Raw genomic sequence first — 25,864 nt, 5'->3', positions numbered from 1 at the left:
AAAACGCAAGCTTCAGATATATCTAGTCCTCCCTTCTAACGACATACACCAAAATATTGTCCCCGAGTCTTGCTTGCGTATGGAAACCTCATCAGAGCAGTTACTAGGTACGCGTTTTAGAAACAGGACTCCTAGAGTCACGTATCAATGGGACTATAAAAGGTGCAGCTACCCCGCAAAAGTACTCTGCATTTTACCAAGACATATATCATTCTACACTTCTTCTCATCTCCAGTCTGGAGTCTCTGATATTTCACTGATTTGTTATTTTTGTTCTAGCTACAGGTGTTGTCATTTTACCTTAGAGACGTCTCCTGGAGTCCCGTGTTTATTCTCATCACCTCGTCCTTCATCACATCTCAGATGGGTCAGTGCGATAATCTACTGTCCAGGCTCCCGTTTAAACGTGTACTTCTGCAGATCTAACTTTTGTGAAATGCCTGATATCCCACAAAAAGAATCCCCAGCTTCTCCCCCAGTTTTTCACACTTCAGTAATTGCAATGCCAAACTTTTAGTCATTCAGGATAAAAACTTTGAAATCATGTGAGATTCCCCTTTCTTTTGACATCCAACCTATCAATAAATGAGGTCATCTCTCCTTTATCAATAGTTGCTCTCAGAATCCAGCAACCTCTCACTTCCCTACTAACAGCCCCTTAGTCCCAGCACCTGCCGGTGCCTGGCCTGTCACTGCATTCTGCCCGGATGCTCTCAGTCTGCACCTGCTCCCTTGCTGCCTCTGCTCCACACAGCTAGAAGCAGCTGGAGGCTGGAAGCATCCTTCTAAAATGTCACCTTGGTGTTTTCAACCCTCCAGGAGCTTCCCGTCTCAGGTAGAAGCCAGGTCCTTGCAATGGTCTCACAACCCTTTGATCCTTCATGATCGGCGCCCCCACCTCAGCTCTGGCTACTCTGTCCATCTCACTAACCCTCCTGAATAAAGGAGCCACCTTGCCAAAGTTTTATGCCTTTTCCAAGTTCCTCAAAACATTAAAAATAAAATTACCATATGATCCATCAGTCCCACTCTGGGAAACAGACAAAAGAATGGGAAATGGGATCTCAAAGTGGTATTTGTATACCTGTTCATAGCAGCGTTTATTCACAATAGCCAAGAGGTGGAAATCATCTAAATGTCCATTGATGCAGGAATGGGTAAAGAAAATGTGGTCTATACATACAAAGGAGTATTATTCAGTCTGAAAAAAAGAAGGAAATCCTGTCATAGGCAGCAGTAAGGATGAACCTCAAGGACATTATGTTAAATGAAATAAGCCAGACACAAAAGGACAAATACTGTCTAATTCCACTTATGTTCATAGAGACAGAAAGGAGGATGGTGGTTGCCAGGGACCGTGGGGAGGGGAGAGGGGGGCTGTTCAGTGGATACAGAGTTCCACTTTTGCAAGATGAAAATTTCTGGAGATCTATTGCACAAAAAGAGGCACATAGTTCTCACTACTGTACTGTACATTTAAAAATGGTCAAGATGATCATCAAAAAATCTACAAACAATAAATGCTGGAGAGGGTGCGGAGAAAAGGGAACCCTCTTGCACTGTTGGTGGGAATGTAAATTGATACAGCCACTATGGAGAACAGTATGGAGGTTCCTTAAAAACCTACAAATAGAACTACCATATGACCCAGCAATCCCACTACTGGGCATATACCCTGAGAAAACCATAATTCATAAAGAGTCATGTACCACAATGTTCATTGCAGCTCTATTTACAATAGCCAGGACATGGAAACAACCTAAGTGTCCACTGACAGATGAATGGATAAAGAAGATGTGGCACATATATACAATGGAATATTACTCAGCCATAAAAAGAAATGAAACTGAGTTATTTGTAGTGAGGTGGATGGACCTAGAGTCTGTCACACAGAGTGAAGTAAGTCAGAAAGAGAAAAACAAATACCGTATGCTAACACATATATATGGAAACTAAAAAAAAAAAAAGTGATTATGAAGAACCTAGGGGCAGGGCAGGAATAAAAACGCAGACGTAGAGAATGGACTTGAGGACACGGGGAGGGGGAAGGGTAAGCTGGGATGAAGTGAGAGAGTGGCATGGACATATATACACTACCAAATGTAAAATAGATAGCTAGTGGGAAGCAGCCGCATAGCACGGAGAGATCAGCTCGGTGCTTTGTGAACACCTAGAGGGGTGGGATAGGGAGGGTGAGAGGGAGATGCAAGAGGGAAGAGATATGGGGATATATGTATATGTATAACTGATTCACTTTTTTATATAGCAGAAACTAACACACCATTGTAAAGCAATTATACTCCAATAAAGATGTTAAAAAAAATGGTCAAGATGGGAAATTGTGCGTTATGTGGGTTTTTTTTTTAACCACAATTATAAAAATTTTGTCTGCTTGTTTTTATTCCCCAGTATTATTTATCCTTCCAGTGTCAGCTCCAGGGTCACCTGTGTTTCTAGATCAGTCTCACCTGCCAGCTTCTTTCTCTTTGCAGAACTCTCCTTACACATATTTCCTGGACAACCTGTGCAGCACTTAATTTTTCAGCAATAGTTTCACGTATATAGATGACTTTCCCTGGGGTCACCCTCAGCTTTACTAGGGCAGAATCATTATGCCCTGTGCTTTTTGGGATCTGAGCAATGTATACACTAATGGGACAACATTGTGTTTACATACACATATTTTAAAATTAATTTTTATTGGAGAATATTTGATTTACAATGTTGTATATAAAACTCCTTGATGGATTGAACCCAGTCAGCGGTGGTTATCCTTTGTGATCTGCAGAGAGAATAAATTTCCAACCATCCTCGATGCTACGTTGTAGCGTTCTAGCCTGTGGTTAGCTGTGTTTAATATTTCATCGGTCCATAATTTTAGTAGCAAGTTGTTATGGAAACAAACTTTTGTTTTCCTGTCCTGTCCATCTGAGTTCCCTTTGCACTTGCTATTATTATTATTTTTTATCCTTACAAATATTAAGACACTTCTGCAGGAACACCTGTGTAGAAATCGACCGCTTGAACTTTAGGTAATTTTTGTCTTTAACAAAATTAAATGATGTTTTCCTTAACTCTCACTGTTCTTCCAGTTGACAATCCGATTCTGAACGACATAATGCCTCAGGAAAGAGGTACTGACATTTTCCGGACCAAGGCCCCTTAATAATTCATTACCACGAAATATCCCAATGTTGTTAAATTGAAAAATCAGAACACTTAGCGATATGATCATAGCTAAATCCTCAGTGGAATGAATCATTTATTATTTTGTGCCACTTTGAGAGAAAGAAGAAATGGCCCAAAGTCACAGCATGGGTATAGGTCTATTTAATATTTTTACTGCACATGCATTAAAAACCAATATTTATTCCTCAGAAAAAATAGGATAATGTAAGAGCTGACTAGCCAATACCGAGGAAAATGATGTGTCTTTTGGCAGAGGCAAAGCAACCGTAAGTGACAAACTCCACGTGGTTTGGAAGGTGGTGCGTGAAGGTTTCTTATGCACGTTTATTTTCCTCACAGAGGTCACCACCCCTTTGTAAGTTTTACTGGATACTTTACATTACCTAAAGGATAGAAACTTTCATTCAGATAATGGTGGAAAACACTACACCAGCAATCCAGAAGTCCAGTGAACACAAATAGAGAACATGTTTCAGTGTTTGGGTCTCATTTTCAATTTATAAACTAACTTGGGGGTTTATATTTTTATGTAGTGTGACTTGGGTTAGCATGCATCAGCCCAGGAGGACTTTAGGGTTTTCGCTGTGGTCTTGTTTGGCCTTAGGGTTTTAAATCTCTGGTTCTAACAGACGGCCCTGGCCACCATCACCTTTATAGATTAGATCACGACACATCCTGAAGAGGCCAAGATCACAGACTCAGCAATGAAGAGGCCATAGAAATGCTGATGGACAGCTAAAGCAATAAATGAGAGACGGAACTTCCTATGTAAGTGACTGTTGGTGACTGGGGATAAGGCAGTAGGTATATTAATGAGAAAGTTCTGTTAATTGCATTTGGGATTTAAGAGAATGGAAGCGTCCGTTGGGGAGCTGTTTACTGTGGTAGGAGCTGTGGGTGGACAGCAAGTGAGGATCAGGGGCCTCCAAGCCTGAGTCTCCCATGTGTGTTATCGTGGAGCGAATTCATTGGCAGCCTCTGCACATCTATATTCCTTCTGTCAGCTCCATATTTCTTCTTGCCGAGAGTTCAGCTTACCAGAAATGTCATGAGACCTACAAGATAAATGCTCAGAAAAGTTCCCAGAAGGAAAAACAGAGTGCATCGATCTCCAGGATGCTCAGTTTTTAACAGTTATCGCTATTACGATGTACCGAGAGTAACCAGCCAAATCTCCCCCCATCCTGTGGGCATCCACCAGCTGTCCCCACACACCTTCCAAGACTAAGCCTCCTTCAATGAGCTGCAGCCCTCTTCCTGCCCGAGTGATGCTACGTTGATGGTATCCAGTAAACAAAGGGAAGAAAAACGTCTAAATGGATGACCCCCATAAAGGGAGAAGACGGTTTAAAAAAAAAAAGAAAAAATATATATCTTAAAACTCTGTGTTGTAGATAAAAATGCTGCCAATCAGACTAGGATGATTGCAAGAAAGCAAGGTGGGTGTGGTCGGCATTTGCTGATCATAGCTGGTTTATGGAATTTCCACAGGTGGCCTGAGCAGCTGGAGAGAGCTGTTTCCACCTAGCTGGGACCGTGGCCCTCTTGCTGACCGCCGGTTCTCCCTGGTCCAGTCACTTAGGTCCTAGAACTAGGTCCCTGTTTCTAAGTGTGAATAATAACACCCACATCATGGTGTGTGTGTGTGTGTGTGTGTGTGTGTTGTTTTTGAAATGCCTTTTGAGTGGAAATGGGGAAGCTGGTGGAGACTGACGATCAGGCATTCTTGTAGAAATATTGTATAAACATGGGTAAATGTCAGCCGGATTTGTTCCAGCGCGTGAGAAACTTACAGCATCTCAAAAAGTATCCACCCTGCTGGATACAAGCTGCTGATCATTTAATGATAAAATTGATCATCCAGTGTTTTATAGCTATGAGACAACTTTGAGCTCTGTATTATTTTGCCTTGACCAGCTTTAATTACGCGAAATTATTTTAATTTTCTGTGCTCTCGTGCGCACCAGGTACCGTAATGGGTCCTGAGCCCACATTGCCTAAAGAGATGGAGTTTTTGCTCTCAAGGTGGCAGGTAAGGAAATAGATTCACTGTGTTCTATTTCATCCTCCTTACAAAGAAACACATGTATGAAAAAATATTTGCTCAAGGTCTATTGTTTTATTTTAAATTTTGGTTATAGTCCGTAGATTTGAAAAAATTTTATTAACATTAAATTTCAGACGTTTGTAATAACAACCGATAAGAGCAAACGTATATATAAGCTTCTTTCCTCGCTTATTTGGTTACATCACTTGATTATTTCTCTGGAATGGAGATTTCCTTTCTATCCGTAAGGGCTTCTTTTTCTTAATTTGTTCTGAGAGATGCTTATTCTATGGTGTCTCTTAAATCTAAAGAGATTGAAGTGGCACTCAAATTCCCAATCCTTTGAGGATTTTCATTTTTCCATCTTCTAGTCGACAATAGAATTCCTATTTTCCACACAATTACTACCTCTGCTCTCCTCTGGTACTCTTGATTTCCTCCTTAATTGTTTTTCCTTTGTTCATTACGTCTTCAGTTTACCAAACTCTACTGCTTTTCACAGGGCCTCTGTTCTGTCTCAGTCCCTTCCGGTCATTGTCTCAGAAGTTCTCCTCATGCATTTATTCACCGATGGCGGCCACCTCGTCGTGACCTTGGATTCCTCTTCGAATCCTTGATTCACTCCATTTGATAGCAGAGTAAACTCAGTCCCAAAGCCCTCAGTGAACCCATGGGGTCTTAATGCAGATTAAATTAAACAATATTTGTGAAGCAACCAGCATAGTGCCTGGTAATTCGGTGCCCAATAGATGTTTGTCCTTAAAATCATCTTATATAACATGTTTTTGTGCAGCCAACTTTCAGTATCAAATAGGCCAAACAAGTCAACTTGGAAACAACACCCAGGAGCATTTACTTGCTCATGGGCATCTCTGAACTGTGAGAAGGGTCCGTAATCAATGAGGGAGTGATTTTGGCCTTTGTCTTTTTCGGTTCCCAGACTGGCTCTGTCAATAGCTTTGTGACTTTGAGAAAGTTCCCTAAATCTCTCTGTGCCTCAGTTTCCCTCTCTGTGGGTTCTGAGAGTACCTGCTTTATAGCGTTCCTGTGAAGATTCCATGGGATGATTGACATACAGCACTTTGCAAAGTGACTGACCCGTTCAATGTCCAATATCACCATCTAACAAGCAGGGTGCTGGCAATCTGGCTGAAAACTTTGGTTCCTAGTGAGTTTGGGGTTTTTTACCATATGCAAATCAACCTTTCCCCCCAAGGAAATAGAAGAATGCAAGAAAATGTGCCTATCATTAAAACCATAGTAACTACTAGTAAGTACTTAGTTCAAGTCAATTAAAATATTTATAAAATCTCTCCAAAATGCAAGTGGTACGTTTCTGGAAAAGTAAGAGTGCATTCGTCAATGGCCCTGCCAGTAAGCTGTTTCCCATGTAATTGGGGAAATGAACCAAGTAGATGAAAACAGAAGAAACCACCCCAAGTACAATAGGAAGAGGGCTAAACTGTTGGCCTTATTATGCTGTATTACCACGTAAATGCAGAATCAAGTCTCCTGGATAAAAGTGTTTTACTATATAGAGTTTCCTGTTTTGTTTTGTTTTTTTCTCTCTCTCTCGATGTGTTTTTCCAAGTGATCATTTGAGGACAAGTTGACAGCCTTCTCCAAGAATCTCAAAGTTATGATACTTTATACAGGCTGCGGGGCAAGCGATATACTGGTACAGTGGTTTTCTTTTTTAACTTTTTATTATGAAAATGTTCAAACGTATACCCAATAGAATAGTAATTATTAATTAGGAGTTTTTTAATATTGAGAGGTGTGACTCATTTGTGGGTCATGAAATCAATTCAGGGCATCGATATCAGGGTTAAAAAAGAGACAGTATGACAATCATCTCATTCGTACATATGTCGGGATACATCTTATCATGCAAGGGGGTCCCTAGAGCCCCATGATGCAAATATATCACAGGCTTTATGGGGGAGACACACTTGCAGAAGAGTAGCGGGATGCTCTCTGAATTCCTCATTCCCAACTCTCCATGGTACAGGCCAGGCAGGAATGATCAGTGCACCCCCATGCAACAAAGAGCGTGCTCCAAGGAGAGGAGACAGCCCCACACCCAAGCAGTGTCACCAGGGCACACCTAATTTCCTTAAATAATAAGAACTACCTTAAGAAATCCCCAGGTCCAGCAATAACACTGGAGAGTGCAGACAAGGGCCTGGGACCAGCCTTACTTGGCAGGAATGCCCACATCAACCTAAGGCTGTTTCTCTGCAGATCAGTCCCGGCTACTTACGGAGTCCCCAGGACCATCCAAAGTTGCTTCTCATTATATCTCTAAAAAATAAGTATATTTTCTTGGAGAACCACAGTTCCATTATTACACCTAACGAGAACACTAATTCTTGGTATTATCATCTTTGGTATCATCTAATGCCCAGTCTGTAATCTAATCGAATTTCCCCCAATGAGGAGCTTTTTTTTTAAATTGAAGCACAGTTGATTTACAATGTTGTGTTAGTTTCTGGTGTGCGCAATGAGGAGTTTTTTAAACTGAGAGGCGTGACTCATTTGGGGGACATGAAACCAGTTCAGTGCCTCACTATCAGGTTTAAAAAAGACAGAGAGTATAAAATATCAGAGTGCATCACAAATACTAAGAGTATTTCTTGCAAAAATATTGTTTAGTTACACATAAGTGGACTAGGCTTGAGAAACACCATTTTAGGGAACTTTTATTCTAGTCTCCCTGCCCTTTTCTGCATCCTGTCTTGACAACGAATGCCTTACTTAAATTTTTAGCATAACAAAAGGATACTGACCTTTACCCTAAGGCACTTGATACTGGGTATTCTAAAAGAAAGTGAGTTATTCCTTTATCAGATTAACAGCTGATAAAATAGTAAAGAGGAGGCGTCAAGCAGACCCAAGGATGATAGGTGTTTTTTGTTTTTGTTTTCTATATTGGCGTCCGGTTGATTTACAATGTTGTGTTAGTTTCAGGTGTACAGCCACGTGAATCTGTTACACATATACATACATCCACTCTTTTTTTTTAGGTGCTTTTCCCACATAGGCCATTACATAGTATTGAGTGGCGTTCCCTGTGCTATACAGCAGGTTCTTACTAGTTATCTATTTTATACATAGTAGTGTGTTTATGTCAATCCCAATCTTCCAATTTATCCCTCCTTTCCTTATCCCCTGGTAATCATAAGTTTGTTTTCTATATCCATGACTCTACTTCTGTTTTGTAAATAAGTCCATTTGTATCATTTTTTTAGATTCCTCCACATATAAGCAATATCGTATGATATTTGTCTTTCTCTGTCTGACTTACTGCACTTAGTATGATAATCTCTACGTCCATCCATGTTGCTGCAAATGGCATTATTTTGTTCTTTTTTATGGCTGAGTAATATTCCATTATATGTACGTACCACATCTTCTTTATCCATTCCTCTGTTGATGGACAGTTAGGTTGCTTCCATGTCTTGGCAACTGTAAATAGAGCTGCAATGAACATTAGGGTGCATGTATATTTTTGAACTATGGTTTCCTTTGGGTATATACCCAGGAGTGGGATTGCTGGGTCATATTGCAGTTCTATTTTTACTTTTTTAAAGAACCTCCATACTGTTCTCCATAGTGACTGCACCAATTTACATTCCCACCAACAGTGTAGGAGGGTTCCCTTTTCTCCACAAGGATGGTGCGCTTTGGGTCAATTTTGAAGAATTATAACATTGTTAATGAGCCATCTTCTTCTGTTTCTTTAAACCTGGAAGATAATCTAAAGTACTGTTGGAAAAAGCCCAGGGTGTAAACATTCAAGTTGACTGTCTTATCAAGGACGAGATGGAAGGTGAAACCTTCAGGTCAGATATTCAATGTCCACCCTAATTTTGGATTCTCATGAATCATGAGATCTCAGAGTAGTTCCATACCCAGAAAGAATCCAAGTTAAGTTCACCGTGGGACTTAAACATCAATGATGTCAAGAAATTGCCTTGCTGAGTAGTTTATTCTGGAATCCAAAAATGGGGTCAGCTCACTGCATCAGTGTCCTGGGGCTGCCTTAACAAAGTACCGCAAATGGGGTGGCTTAACGCAAAGAAATGTATACTTTCACAGCTTGGAGGTCAGACGTCCAACATCAAGGTGCTGTAGGGCTGTGCTCCAGTGGAAGACTCTGGGGAAGAATCTTTCCTTGCTTCTTCCTGCTCTGGTGGCCTTGGGCATTCCCTGGCTTGTGACGGTGTAACTCCAATCGCTTTGTCTCGCTCTACAGTGGCCTTCTTCCCTGTGCGTGTGCCTCTGTCTCCTTTTCTTATAAGGACATCAGTCAATGGATTTAAGCCCAGCCTAATCCATGTGAGTTCATCTTGATCCCTAACCAATTACATCTGCAAAGACACTGTTTCCAAATAAGCTCACATTCTGAGGTTCTGGGTGGACATGAATTTTGAGGGGACACTATTCAACCCACTACAGTCACAGATGGAAAATTCTAGGTGATACTAAAGGCTTTGAATGTTGATTCTGTGATTGTCTCCAATGACCACTCTGGGCTGTCTCACCAATGGAAAAACCTGATTTCATTAGCCTGGGACAGGCCTACACTTCAGTATGTTTCCAGCACTCCAGATGATTCTAATGTGTAGCCAGCGTTGAGAATCATTGGGTTATATGGGTTTTTGGGGGGGGCCTTTCAGTAGAGTTTGGGGATCTATGGTCTTTTCCTGCATGTTATTACTAAGAGTTGAGAATCTCCCTGCATTTCTAAATTCTTAGACTTTCGTAAAGTAAAATATTTTCAGTCTCTTTCACTCGTCTCTCCATCTGCAGGTGACACGGGACAACAGATTCAGAAGCCAGTTATAACACCCAAGAATCGTTAAGGGAAGAAAGATCAAAATAACGGTGGAAGAATAGTTAATTTATTTTCAGACTTGCTTTCACTATGAAAAGGTTGTCAGACTGAAATGCATTCATAAAACAACACTCAAATTCTCATTTATATCTTTTTGACAAGTTGTTTATACTGTTATGAAACAGCAGGGACCTATGTTGGGGTGACAACTTTCTCCTCTTCTGAACGTGGAAAGATCCTGAAGCAGGTGGACAAAACAAATCCTCAAGCCATTTGAAAAATGAGTGTAAGACATTCACTGGCAAAATGTTCTTTTGAACATAGAACCTATAGCTCATCTTGTTTAGAGAAATGTCATTGTGGTGAAAGATCATGATCACTCAGGGAACTTCTAGATTTTTGTGGAGGTCCTTAGTAAACTGGATTTCATCCACTTTGATGTCAGCGGATCCAGATTAGAAGTTAAACGTACAGACAGTCACCTTTTTATCTCATTCAGCGCCTTGTGGAGGGTCAGCGTAATTGTAAATGGCTGAATTTGATCTCATGGAGACCAATAAAAGGCACAATCAGCTGTCACCCTTGTTTCAAGTACAGAAACTCAAGCTGAACCATCGGGCACGTGCTAGAATAAACCAGATAGCATGTTTGTTCCAGGAGTGCCAGCTCATCTGGGCACATCCTCCGGCTCTGAAATACCTCTCTACATGTGGACCATTAGGACTTTCAAAGCTATTATAAGTTTTCCCAATAGTGCAAGAGCTGATATCGTTAAGGAACGAAGGGAAGCCCGCCTGCCCAAGGTAACATACAAGGAGTCTGAAAAAGCCTAGGTTGGGATTCAACCACTAAAAGTTCAGTGGTTCTGCAAATTGGCTGTAGGGTTTCATCAAACCTGGGAAACACAGATGCCTCTTCATGTGAGCTTTCCAAACAATCTGTTGTGAGCACAAGACTTTCTCCATTTTCTTTCTTTGCCATTTGCGTTCGTCTTATGTTTAGGAGTAATGACATCAGCTTCCACTGATATTATCACTGCTGCAAAAACTCGCTTCTGGTCATGAAAATAAAACGCTAAATTTCTTCCCTGACAGTACGTGTCACCTGGGATTGTTGCAGACTCCTCTGCCACGGGAAGGACCGTCCACTCGCAGCCTGCCTCTTGCTGGCTCTGTCCCACCGTTGCCATCAGGAAGCAGCGAGGTGCTATTTACGTAAGAGCTCTGCTCTTGGAAGCATCCGAAACTTCTCCAAACAGAAGCTGCTAATTTTAATGTTGTACTTAGCTTCACTCTTTTCATCTCTCAGTGATGAATAAGGAACCACTGTGTGGGTTAACCTTTCTCAGGATGGCATTGCTGACTGGGTAATCTTGGAACGGGGGTGGGGTGAGCGAGAATACAGACGCTCCAGTAGATAGTAATCAACATCCTTCCATTAGACATCACTAAACCCCTGAAAATAAGAAAAATTTCATTTGACCTAACGTTCAGGTGTACAAATTGAGGACGACCATATGAACAAATGATTTTTCCAAGGTCGTATAAGAGCTAAAATGTGGCACCATCACTTTCATCCAAGGAGGAAGCGTCAAATATGCTCGTCTTAAGATGCAGTTTAGCTCCTAAAACAAATCCGAGGACTTGAATTTCCTCAGCCTCTGCAGCTAGGTTTGCAGAAGTCACTTCACCTCAGAAACAGGGCATCCAGAATGAAAAGAAAGACTGCATTCAGGATTCAGGCCGTGGGCAAGCAAGATGACGTTCTTGTCATCTTTGCCATTTTAATTGGTTTTGCTTGCTGCTATTATAAACTTCGGTTCATGGCCAAAGGTATGAAGATATTAGTCTTTGCTGGCTTCTTTGCTTTAGACACTGAGGACGGTGCCATGCCTGTATCTATATGGGGTTTCGGACATGACTGTAGTTTTACTTAGGCAACCAGAGAAGGATTTTAAATCCTTTGACTCCAGTGAGAAGAGCAGGGAGCAAGGGACCAGAGCATCCTTTGGCGGACTTGCTTTGGAAATGTGGGTGAGGGAAATGGAGGTCCCACAGGTCTGACCACCTCTGTGTAGGGACCCCTACCCCAACCAGGTGCTTCAGAATGAGCAGTACTGATTTGTAGCGCCATCAGCAGAATAATCAAGATGTTTTTTATGGCTCCGTAGCTGAAGCCAAGCAACCAACCTACCAATAAACCCCAATCTTCCATCTCTTGCCATTGGCAGAATCGTCACCGACGCTGGTCATTACGGACAGCATCCTTCGAAACCAAAACACGGTAACATTTAAGGGAAGGACAAACAGCTGGATAACTGTTGACTGAACCAACTTGATATTCCATGAATTCAGACATATTGGTTACACACAGATAGCATAAGTCTCAAGGATTAGTGGAATTATTTAAAAAATGGAGATGGGGCAATGCTTTAATTTAGTGATCTTCTATTGTTGATAAGTTATTTGTATTCTATATTTACGCTTCATCTTTGAGTATGGAGGCGTAAAAGGAAGCAGAATTCAGTATGATTGCTTAGCTGAGCTAAGGCAAGGGTGCAGGAAACCATACGGCAGAGGCGGTTGTGGGAAGGACTAACCTCCAGTTGGCAAGTAGGCCAAGAAAGAGGAAGCTGAGGGTCAGGAGATCAAGCAAGTTGCAAAATGTCTTCACACCTAAAGACCAGAATATAATAAGAATAAATTCCAGAGCAAAACCTCAGGTTGATGAGTCTTGGAAAGCAATGGGCTGGGACTTCCCTGGTGGTCCAGTGGTTAAGACTCCAGGCTTCCACTGCAGGGGGCACAGGTTCGATCCCTGGTTGGGGAATTAAGATCCCGCATGCTTTGTGGCTCAGCCAAAAAAAAAGAAAGAAAGAAAGAAAAGCAATGGGGAGGTGGCATTGGTCTACTTTAGTAAATATAAACCTGAAAGGGGAGTGTTTATACTTAAGAGGATACATATATAGGGGAACATGGAGATATCAGGATTAATTTTATAGGGCTGGGAAAAGAGTGAAATTACAGTCTTCCACAGACCTAAATGCCTGAATTAGAGGACTGTCTGGTGAAAAGTCTACCTGGATGGATTGCTCAGTTCCAGAATGCAAGGGCTGGTTCTCTGGCTACTGCAGTCACACCCTAGATCACCTTCAACTGGGCTATATCTTACCAAGGGCTCCTGGGAACCACTTCCCAACAAACAGGTTGGATTAAACATTCAACAGCAAGTTCTTTAGACCAGGATTTTGGTTTTCGAGGACTCAGTAAATAATATGTCTGTTCCCCACTTGAGTTCTAAACCATTGAGAAATAAGACAAAAGCGCAAGGTAGATGAGAGCTCTGAATATTACATTTCTTACTGGAGAAACTAGCAGACCTATGTCTGCTGGCCCGGCTGTTGGCCCCTGCCCAGTGTGGACACATTAAGGGGCTCCTGTGGCCTCCCTCTTGACATGAATTTGTGCTCTGTTCACCTGCTGCAGCCCTTCTAGTTTCTGGTGTTGGCAGCTGATTCCTGGATTCTCTTGATGGCTTAAGATCTTCCCAGAGCAACCTCCATGAAGACTTAGAGAGTCACAGGGAAAGCCATTAAGATTAGATCATATGGGTACCACATCTCAATACTACTCAGCCATAAAAAAGAAGGAAATGCCTTTTGCAGCAACACAGATGCAACTAGACATTATCATACAAAGTGAAGTAAGTCAGAAGGAGGAAGACAAATACCATACGATATCACTTATATGTGGAATCTAAAATATGGCGCAAATGAACCTACCTACGAAACAGAAACAGACTCACAGACATAGAGAACAGACTTGCGGTTGCCAAGGGGTAAGGGGGTGGGAGAGGGAAGGATTGGGAAGTTAGAGTTAACAGAGGCAAGCTAGTATATATAGGATGGATAAATAACAAGTTCCTACTGTATAGCACAGGGAACTATATCCAATCTCCTGGGATAAACCATAATGGAAAAGAATATTTTAAAAAGAATGCATATATGTATATAACTGAGTCACTTTGCTGTAGAGCAGAAATTAGCACAACATTGTAAATCAACTATACATCAATAATAATAAAAAAAAGATTAGATCATATGTGCTTCTTATATTTCCTTAAGTCACACTTCAAAATTCTCAGGGATGCAAATTTCTCTGCGAGGCACTTGGCATCTGGGTTGGAAAGATAAGGGCAGCTTAGGGCAGTGAAGGGTTTAAATATGCACAGAACAGAAAGGGAGAAGGTCTAGAATTGAAGACCCTACCTCCTGTCGGTCTACAGCCTTTGGTCCAGCAAGGCTGGACCTTCTGTCCCCTGGCTGGACCCAGCAAGGGGACCTTCTGTCTCAGTCTCTGACTGCTGCCTGAATTGGGTTTCCTTCAGCTCTACAGAGTGTAGTTTCCATCTGTCACCATACATATGATCCCCTTTACCCATCTTGCCATCCCCACCCTGCCCCTTCCCCTCTGGCAACCGCTACTCTGTTCTCTGTATCTATGTGTTTGTTTTTGCTTGGTTTTGTTTCTTCATTTAACAGCGAAGTATTCTGTAATGAAGACATGTACATTGTTTCTTAGACCTCATGCTGTTGCACACTTACCAGATAGATTACACTATGCTACAGCATAGTGTAAGTGTTGTTTTAGATGCACAGGGGAACCAAAAAATTCATGTGACTCAATTCATGTGACGGTGGTCTGGAACCCAGCCCGAAATATCCCTGACACATGCCCGTATGTATTTGTGAAACGAATGAATCAACCAGTGAATTCATAAATGAAGGCTTTCCTACACATAAGATTGTGGGATGATAAACACCTTAGGGGGAAGATTTACCAGGGACGTGAACGACCCAGGACGTGGGACAGAACAGACAGTACAAAGGGAGAAATGACGTAGTGGGGGTGAGGCTCCAGAATTGGTTTGGGGTCAGTTCTCAAATACTTCCATCATGTGAGTCTTACTTATTATATGGACGCACCAAACAGACTTGGAGGAAATCCTGGCCAGCTGGGAATTCCTATGTAAAAGTTATCTTAAAGGGAGGACAGCAGCCTATGCATTGCCCTTTACTTATGCCTCAGTAATTGCCAACTGTTCACATCAAAACATGGGAGCATGACGGAGGTGGCTGGGTCCCTCTTCGCTACCTCTTGGCACTGCCGCCGAATCCAGAAATCCTTTTCTGTAGCTTTTGAACTTCAGAACTTGAAGTTCTGTGGGGAGGGTCTCTTAAAATCAGCGTAGCCACCTGAGCTGTGATAAACGAAGAGCATTGTCTGGAAATGAATTGTGAGACATGACTCTTTGAGGAAGGACATGAAGAGAACAAATGAGTCATCAACGGATTTCAGACAGTTTGGTCTCCCTCAGAAAGCCTGAAAAGAAACTAGAGCAAACCAAAGGGGAAACTGAGAGCGACGCTCTACACAAGGAAAACGGGACATCTGCACCGGAAAGTGAAATGTCTCAATAAGAAATAGGAAAAATGGATTGAAAATGGGGATGAATCATCTTAAATGGCATCCCAAGGAAATTGGTTTGCAGTTTCACAGAGGAAATGGGTCCCGTGAAATGCCTACAATGAAGGCTTTGTTATAATAAATGTGTTTTGTCTGTGCGTGCATGTGGGTTTTGAGCTTCACATGCTGATGGAAAGTTGGTCATGGTTATATAATACCTGATACACAGTGTGATGCTTGGAACACGAGGTTACTGGCCCTTTGGGGCTCATTATATTCAGAAAATTCTTTAGGGATCCAAAATGGGACTGGTGTCAGGAATGATTCTCTCCGAAGCTCTTTCCCTAATGGAGCTGAGCTCTGCGTGAACTGGAGATAAAGATGATTTTTCTAGAACCAAACCAATAAATTGTCCTCCTGTGGCCCTGACCTATTCAGGCTTCTCTCTCTGCATTTGCCCTCAAGCCAGGGAGTCATCCCACCCTTTCATCTTTAAGGTTTTGGATCATTTTTTAAATTGAGACGTAATTACTTTACAACGTTGTATTAGTATACAGCAAAGCGGTTCAGTTATACATGTGTGTGTATATACATACACATATACACATGTATATACATATATGTATACACATATATACACATATATGTATACATATATATATACACATTCTTCTTCAGATTCTTTTCCATTATTGGTTATTACAAGATATTGACGATAGATCCCGGTGCTATACAGTAGGCCTTTGTTTTTAACTATTTTATATACAGTAGTGAGCATCTGTTAATCCCAAACTCCTAATTTAGGCGGGAGAGTGATAAATTAGGGGTTTTGGATCATTTTAAGAGTAAGTTTCCCATGTCAGGGAATACTTCAGCATCACTGATTCTAGTTTCTGAGAATCTCTAGCAATCTTTGATCGCATTTTGGGAAGACAGTGAATAACTGTTTCTGAATATCCCAGAGCACCCACTATCAGGCACTTCTCAAAGTGCTTTATCAAATTAATTTATTGAATGAGCTTTCCATCAATTTTAAAACAATTAAGGGCTTCCCTGGTGGCACAGTGGTTGAGAGTCCGCCTGCCGATGCACGGGACACGGGTTCGTGCCCTGGTCCGGGAAGATCCCACATGCTGCGGAGCGGCTGGGCCCGTGAGCCATGGCCGCTGGCTGCGTGTCCGGAGCCTGTGCTCCGCAACGGGAGAGACCACAACAGTGAGAGGCCGCGTACCGCAAAAAAAAAAACAAAAACATAAAAACACACAATTAAACTTTTTATGGAAATATTAGGCACCTACAGAAAAATGCATAAATTGTCCAAGGGCAGCTTGATGAATTTTCACAAAGTCAACAGCACTGATGTAACTACGCCCAGATGAGGGGGACAAAGCACTGCCAGCACCCCAGAACCCCCGTCCATCCCCTCCCAGGTCACACTCACCTTCTGCTCCCTATTGAAAAAAAAAGTAGTCTTGCCAAGCCACACAGCTTGCAGGATCTTAGTTCCCTGACCAGGGACTGAACCCGTGCCCAGCAGTGAAAGTGCCGAGTTTTAAACACTGGACTGCCAGGGAACTCCCAGCCTTCTGACTTTTATCACCAGCAAAGAGTTTTGCCTCACCTTAAACTTCATATAGATGGAATCCCAAAGTGTATGTTCCTCTCTGGCTTTTTCCTTTCAACTTCATATTTGTGAGATTTTTTTCCAAGTTGTTGCATTTAACTGAGTTGGTGCTTTTTTTTTGTATTTTGTTAGTCCCTTTTATGACTATCCTACTATTTATGATTCATTCCATTATTGGCGAACATTTATTTAGGTTGTTTCAGCTTTGGCCTATTGAGAATTGTATTTCTAAGGGCACTCTCAGACGTATCTCTTGGGGCACAAATATACATTTCTAGCCCTAGGAGTGTAGTTGCTGGCTTGAAAGTTATATCTTAAGGTATATAGAACTTTTAAGATAGTGCCATACATATTCCCAAAGTGGTGGTACCAATTCACACTCCCGCTAGCAGTGTAGGAGAGTACAAGTTGTTCCAAGTTTTCACCAAAATTTTTTCATTGTCATGTTAATTGCAGCACTTCTGCTGAATGTGTATCTCATGGTGTTTTTTTTTTTAATTAATTTTTATTGGAGTATAGTTGCTTTACAATGTCGCTGTGGTTTTCATTTGGGTTTCCTTGAGGACTAGTCATGTTGAGCACCTTTTTTATACATGTATTGGCTATTCAGATATCTTCTTTATAAAATGTCTATTCAAGACTTTTGCCCATTTTTAAAAACTGGGGTGACTGTTCTATGGATTTATTTGTAGGAATTACTTCATATATTCTAGATACATGTCTTTGGTTGGATATATGTATCGCAAATAGCTTTCCCCATTCTGTGGCTTGCTTTTTAACAGTCTTAATATCTTTTGATAAATAGACTTTCTTAATTTTAATGCAATCTAATGTATCATTTTTTTCCCTTATTCTCAGGGCTCTCAATAATATAATAAAGAACAATTCATCACCTTCCCCTCATTCCCTCCAAACCTACTACTCTGGAAAACATGTGAAAGTCCCTTCATCAAATTCTTAATTATATATGTAACCAGCTTTCATTAAAGGAGGGACCAATATATGCCAAGCAAATGCCATTGAGAAGAAATGAAGATAAGCACAATTTTGCTTCTGAAAAGAATGTGACAGTGTAGTAACACAGGGTCCAGGGGCAAATCAAATGGGGTCTCTGCCTCTTATAAACCATTCACATTTTGCCTAGGTGAGATGAAATTAAAATAGACATGAAGGGTAACCCAGGAGGCAAAATGAAAATACCTAGAAGGGTGAGGGATGAGGGGTATGGAATGAGTTTGGAAAAGTGTCCTCTTCTGCCTTGAGGAGAGCACGGTGCCTCTGTGAGCACTGCCTATCTACCTGCACACCTGGGTCCCCGTGCACATGCGTGACTCAGGACACAGTAAAGCCTGGTAGAGGGACCACGTCACCATCTCAGGGGTCCAGCCCTGACTCCGGTTGGTATTCTCTCCACCAGAGTCTTGTTAGCTGTGCCCTTATTCCTCCTCTTTCTACTATCTAATTTCGACTTCTCTCTACACATACCTCCCCTTCCTGCACACACAATCCTGCCCCAGAGTGGATCTGTGTGAGCTGGATTTAACTTCTCTGTGCTTGACACACAACAGGCACACAGTGCTTCGTGTTGGTGTGACCCCATCAGTGCTGGCAAACATCGGTGTTCCATTAAATAAAGTCAGTTCAATAAAAAGTTATCAGGTACTTGCAGTGTGGCAGGTACTGCTGAAGATTCAAACGACAACTGGACAAGATCCCTAAGGTAAGGTAATTGAGTCTGACATTTGAAATGTTTTCATTGCATTGAATTTTAAAGTATTTTAGTAGATATCATGTTTTGTAGACCAAAGAAAAAAAGAGAAAGAAACGTAGGTGAAGTAAAACACCACATAACTAATCAAAGACAGAGTCATGATCAGAAATTAAGGTTTCTTGCCTTAGGTCTTTATTTTGCTGTTATTCCTCTAGCGGTCCTCTGGGCAAATGTTTTCTTGGCCATTCCTGGTACCAACATCATCTTCTCCTCCTGGACAGGAGATACACTCTATAGCTTTCCTTTTCACTTTATGTGGCTATTCTTGGTTCACATCGCCTTTTATGAATGAAAGTCTTATCTCATAAAATGCTACTGGATACAGTTGTTGGATTTTATGCTTTCATTAAATCTTTTCTGAATTATGTGCTTTTCTTCAGAGAGGAACAGTAGGAGGGGAAATCCACCTTGCCAAACTTAGCTATATCTGGAGCATTTGAACGGGGATACAGACTCAATTTAATTTTTTAGGTTTCAGTTTTTAAAAGCCGTTTCTGCGCATGACGTGAGAATCTGTTCTCTCACTTCCATCTGCAACATATTCCCAGACCATGTATATTTGTTCAGAAAGACCAGTGATCTCCAAAATAGAGTGTGTATATTCCGGGAAGTTCACAAGACTATGTGTAGGGTTGCAGGAAGAACTTACTAAAACCTTTATGTTTATTTTTATATTTTTAAAAGGTTTATTTATTTACTTATTTTAAATTTATTTTTGGCTGCATTGCGTCTTAGTTGTGGCATGCGGGATCTTCGTTGAGGCATGTGGGATCTTTCGTTGCAGCGTGCAGGCTTCTCTCTAGTTTTGGCACGCAGGCTCTGTAGTTGTGCTGCGTGGGTTCCAGAGCGTGTGGACTCTGTAGTTTGCAGCATGCCGGCTCTCTAGTTAAGGTGTGAGAGCTCAGTTGTGATGCACGGGCTTAGGTGTCCCGTGGCATATGGGATCTTAGTTCCCTGACCAGGGATCGAACCCACGTCCCCTGCATTGTAAGATGGATTCTTTACCACTGGATCACCAGGGAAGTCCCTATATTTATTTTTATCTCATCTTTAAAATGTCTATTTTTGCAAATATTCTATAACATATATAATATGTTATTTCATATTCACACGCAAGTACACATACACATACATATCCTCTATATACATTTTAAAGTATGTATTTTGGATCGTCTATACACAAATTATTTTAGTTTATAAGTGTACAGTCAGTAGAGTTTAGAGACCATTGTCAAAGAATATAATTGATTGATTCGATAATCAATCACTATTAAAAAAAATAGGATGACTGATCTTGGGCATGGCACAGTGGAGAAAGACTAAGATTTGAAGTCAAATTAATCTTAATTATTAGCCAACCTGTATCTTTTAATTTTAATATATTCTCATTTGTCTGCATCAGGGTGATAGCATCACAAATGCAACTAAAAGGCAAACTCCAATAGGGACTTTTCTTGCGTCTTCAGAGAGAGGCATCCACGTTGACTCAGTATATTCGGAAATAAAAATGTAGAATAAGGAAGCTGCTGAAGGTCCTTGTACTGTCTTTGTATACGGAGGGAGGGTTGGCCACATACTACCAGTAAAAGTGTCCTCCAGACATTTTAACGTGTTTTTAACGCACATCCAAACATGTCGGTTAGTTTATTCAATAGCTGTTAGGACATAAGAATAAGGGATAGCTACTGGGAAGCAGTTGCATAGCACAGGGAGATCAGCTCGGTGCTTTGTGAGAGGTGGGATTGGGAGGGTGGGAGGGAGGGAGACGCAAGAGGGAAGAGATATGGGAACATATGTATATGTATAACTGATTCACTTTGTTATAAAGCAGAAACTAACACACCATGGTAAAGCAATTATACTCCAATAAAGATGTAAAAAAAAAAAAAAAGAAAAGAATAGGGGTTTTCAGGGGCTGGGTCTAAATCATTTAAAGTTAATCCCTGACTCCAAGCATCATTTGCTTTGAAGTCCATTCCATTTCTTTCTCTCGTTTCCATCTCAACAATTCACCAGTGCATTCTCCACAGCTCCAATTCTCTGTCCTAATATCCTTCGAGTGTTCTAAAGTGCCTGATGAGAAAGAATATGCTGGTCAAAGAACCCAGCTGTTCGTGACAGTGATAGGCATCGCACAAATAAATACCCCATTCCCCACGGGTCCTCAGAGATCAACACAAGTAACCCAAATGAAAAAGCTCCCTTTGGTAAAATCAGGAAGACTGACTTGCCTTTGTGATGACTGATTGGTCTACTTTTACCTTCAATGCCTGATTCTCGGGTGTCCTTTTCCTTTCTACCTCTAGCCCTACTTCTCTGAGCATTCATGTTGACACTTAGATTAGATAAAATCAAGATGAGATAAACTGTTATACGGGATGGATAACCTAGATGGAGTGTAATCTAGGAAATGGAGGAGGTTATTTAAGTAACGAATTGTCAGTAATGCACATGAGGCATGGAGCAATTCTGCGTGATTTCAGACTCCAAACTGCAAAACTCTTGTGGGACACTCAAGGTAAATCTGGCCACACGCTAGAGTCTCGGGTTGTATAGCTCTGTTAATCATCATGTCACATGATTTTTCTGGTGTTTTGATTTTTGCCTAGCAGTGAATGATCAAAGGCTGGTTAGGTTGATTGGGAAATAAAACCCACTTTGATTGCCCCAAAGGGACGTGTATATGGACTGAACATTTCCAACAACTTTTTGGGGCCTTTATCTCTCAGAACCCATTTCTCCACAAAGATGCATATTCTGTCTGAAATTTCAAGCCAGAAGACAAGGGAAAGAGGCTGCTTTCAAATTAGAGTTTCTTTTCAAACTAGACAAGGATGAAAAGGACCGATACATACATGCTGGTAAGCCACAGGGAAAACCGGAAAGAGAATCCCTGGATTCGCTGGAGCCAGGCTGCCCAGGTTCAAATCCCAGCCCTGCCACTTGCTGCCATGTCCATGACCCTGAGGAAGAACCAACACTTCTATGTGCCTCAGTTTCCTTGTTTGTAAAGAGGAGACAAAACCGCCTGCCCTATGGAGGAGTTTTGAGGATTAAATCAGTTAATATACACCAAGTGCTCAGAGCATTCCCTGACATGGTGAGTGCGGGATTCATCCCGATGTTAGTATTAGTGGTTAATTAAACAGAGTTGAAAAGATGCTGAGAGGTAAGAAGGCAGGGGAAGTAATGCTGCCATACTCGCGATGACACTGAAATGTATTGTTTATTTCTTCCCATTACCGGAAAGGTAACAATCTGTTAAAACAAACAAATCCAGGACTTCCCTGGTCGGTCCAGTGGTTAAGACTCCAGCTTCCAATGCAGGGGGCGCGGGTTTGATCCCTGGTCGGGGAACTGAGATACCTCATGCCGCGCAGAGTGGAAAAAAAAAAAAACCACGAATCCAAAGAGGGTTTTAAGGCCCAATACGTGTCCATAGGGAGAGAAGAACGGTGACTACATTCACGACAGGTGGTTTCTATTTTGACTTTTATTCCTTGGGTTAATTGTTCTCCTGACTTGACTGCCGTGTTCTTCACGATTTTCAGTAAAGGAAGGCAATTGTCAAGCCACAGTCTTTTTGAATTTCCCAAGCCCTGCAAGTCACCCGAGGAGAGGGGTGTTTAAATGCACTTTGCAGGTGTAGAATGCCTCTTGGAGAATGAGTGGCACAGAAAACTGTACTTTCGACTTGTTAAGTGAGCAGAGAGATGGCCACCCCACATCTCAGAAATCCTGGGTCTAGTCTTGATTCTGTCCCTGATGGTTACCTATTCGATAAAGGCTTAGTAAGCTGACAAGATATTACAAAATCCTTTGATTTCACTTAATTTTGATTTTTTTCCATATATAAAACGAGGAAAATTTCCCTAGCAAGTAAGAAGCATGACAGTCCCAGGGGCCTATACAACAGAACACCCCGCACATTTGGGTATGGGTCCTTAGTTTTGGCTATCATAGCACAGGCTGTAATGCAATTCTGCGTAAAAAGCCATAGTGCAGAAATCAGTGATCCCGGGATATGCTGATGTTTCCAAAACTAAATACATTTATTTGCAGCTTCAGTCTGCATCATGGCCCGTAGATGCCCCTGAACTATAGGCTGATGGGCACTCTTGTTCCTGGAGACATTTCCCCAAATCTTTCCCAGCAGAACCCAAATGTCACAGGAAAAGAGTTTGTGTCACACGGTGTCCGATAGGCCATCATCCATATTTCATATTCTAAGTGTCATATCTGGTTAATCTCTGTTTGGGGTCAATACATGCAAATTCTGAGCAATTTCCTTTTTGTCACAAGCCATTAGCCCCCATAATGTGTGATGGTTCCAGGTTGTCTTAAAATAACAGTGATACTAATATTGTCCTCTTGTTTTTAATGGAGACATTCTCTGTGTGTACAGCATTTCAATCCACAGCTCTATTGCCTTAAATCTGTTCCTTCCTTCATTTGCTCATTCATCAAAAGTTGCCCCTGCCTATTTATAATCCCTGCATTTATGTCTGCCACAAGCAATTGAAGGATAGCTCTGGAGAGTGACAAGAAAATGCTGGTCTCTAAATACAACAGTGCGATATCCCCACTGGGATCTTAAGATGTGCACTATTTGTGTACGTGATCTACTATACTTTTGAAGATTCAGAAGAGAAGTGATAGTATCAGAGGATGTTAGACTAGCAAACTAACAAAAATCGTGGCTTCTGTGTCTGGTTTCTTCATTGACTGATTGACTGAAGGAATGCTGAGCAGAAATCCAAGTGGACTGTTGTCCCTTCATGGGGGTTTATGGCAGAAATTTCCTGCCCTCTCCCCTGCTGTCTCCTGCAGCGTGGAATGGAGCAAAGGTGAGGGTTGGGCATCCCACATCTACAAAAGGTGTGCCAGCTCTCCTGGAACTTATATAACTTGGTAGACGGAGGAGGTTGGCCAAAAGTCTTGGCAAAATGGTGTCATGGATTACATCATGGTTACACTTTAATAATTTTTTTTTTTTTTTTTTTTTTTTGCGGTACGCGGGCCTCTCACTGTTGTGGCCTCTCCCGTTGCGGAGCACAGGCTCCAGACGTGCAGGCTCAGCGGCCATGGCTCACGGGCCCAGCCGCTCCACGGCATGTGGGATCCTCCCGGACCGGGACACGAACCCGTGTCCCCCACAACGCAGGAGGACTCTCAACAATTGCGCCACCAGGGAAGCCCACACTTTAATAATTTATCTTGTAGGGGGATCAGGCTATCCCAGTAAGAAACTAAACCCCAGAGCAGTGACAAATTTAAAGCTGGATTGAGTTTCAGAGGGCAGTTATGTTGTGGATGGAAGGCTGAGATCCATGAAGGAGGTGATCTTTCCAAGGTCATTTGGTACAGTAGTGAGAAAACCAGGAGGCATCACTGAAATCTCTGACTTGCTGTCTACTCTACTAGGTTGCCTCTTGGTCCAGCACATTTATTCATTTTACAAAATTTTTAAAATTTATAAACTTTTGGGGCTTCCCTGGTGGCGCAGTGGTTGAGAGTCCGCCTGCCGATGCGGGGGACATGGGTTCGTGCCCCGGTCCGGGAGGATCCCACATGCCGCAGAGCGGCTGGGCCCGTGAGCCATGGTCGCTGACAGGCCTGCGCGTCCGGAGCCTGTGCTCTGCGACAGGAGGGGCCGCAACGGTGAGAGTCCCGCGTACCGCAAAAAAAATAAAATAAACAAAATAAAATTTATAAACTTTTATACACACAAGCAACCCTGCTGGATGGTGGGGCACAGCCTACAATGACTCTGTAACTGGATGAGCTGAGTTTCAGTGCTGGCCTCCACCACTTCTTCGCTCTGTGACTTACAACAACTTAACATTTTACACTTCATTTCTTTATCCATACAATGAGTGCTGTGAGTTTTAAATGGTTTTATGCATGCCTAGCACAGTGCCTGGGACATCTGATTTTTTTAAAGCTGGAATTTGTAGAGAATATCATATCTTTCCAAAATATTTGCTCTGAGTAGATACAACTTTTAGTCATATTTTTATTTCTCAAACAGGAATGCTAAGGAATGTTTCCTGACCTCAAATATCATCTAAAAACATATAAACACCAGATATTTCAAGTTCCAGATCTTTGTGTGTCTTAAGTACCAACGTTCTTGCATGTCACCTGTTTCATTATTTCTTTTTTTTTATGTTACCTATTGCTGTAAACACCCCAGTGTAATTGACTTTGAGACACAGATGGGACCTCTGTGGTTATCTCGATGGGGAGACAGGGGAGCATAATGGTTGAAGAAATGTATCTGAAAGTTAGATGTTCTGGTTTCAAGTCCCATCTCTGATGATTATTACAAGTGCGACCTAGAATATGTTACTTAAACGCTAAGCCCCAGTGTCCCCATGTAAAACATGCAGCTAATAGTAGAATCTACCTTATGGGGTTAAGGTGATGATGAAATGACTTAGTAGATATAAAGCATCCAGCTGGCATATTCCAAGTCCTCCAACAATGGTAACCATCAATACTAATGCCTATTCCAACTTCTTGATTCTTTAGATCTTATAACCCAACCCCAAAGGACTTTACAACTTGCCAGAGGTCACACAGCCAGTTAGTGGAAAGACCAGAAGCATAAACCAGGTTTGCTGAACATGAATAGGAGACTGATTATTGCCTCTGTTCATAAAAAGTCAGCCTAAAAATATGATAGAAGAAATCAGCGTTCTCAAACAATGGTGATCTCTTGATTCTAAACACAACTACGAGATGTCTGGGGAGTCGTAGTAGGAAACGCTTTTTTTTTTCCTCAGACTTGCACAGTTCCTAAAGAGCTTCCCTCTAAGGCTCAACCTCATGAATTAGAGAGCTGGGCTGAAGAATTCCCAAAGATATTAAATAATATTATAGTGTAATGGTCCCCTCAGAGGCATCTTGGCTATAAAGAGAAATA

Source organism: Neophocaena asiaeorientalis, unplaced genomic scaffold (genome assembly GCF_003031525.2).
Source record: "Neophocaena asiaeorientalis asiaeorientalis breed wild unplaced genomic scaffold, Neophocaena_asiaeorientalis_V1.1 scaffold176, whole genome shotgun sequence".
NCBI classification, from domain to species: Eukaryota; Metazoa; Chordata; class Mammalia; order Artiodactyla; family Phocoenidae; genus Neophocaena; species Neophocaena asiaeorientalis.
This window is presented reverse-complemented; position numbering follows the sequence as displayed.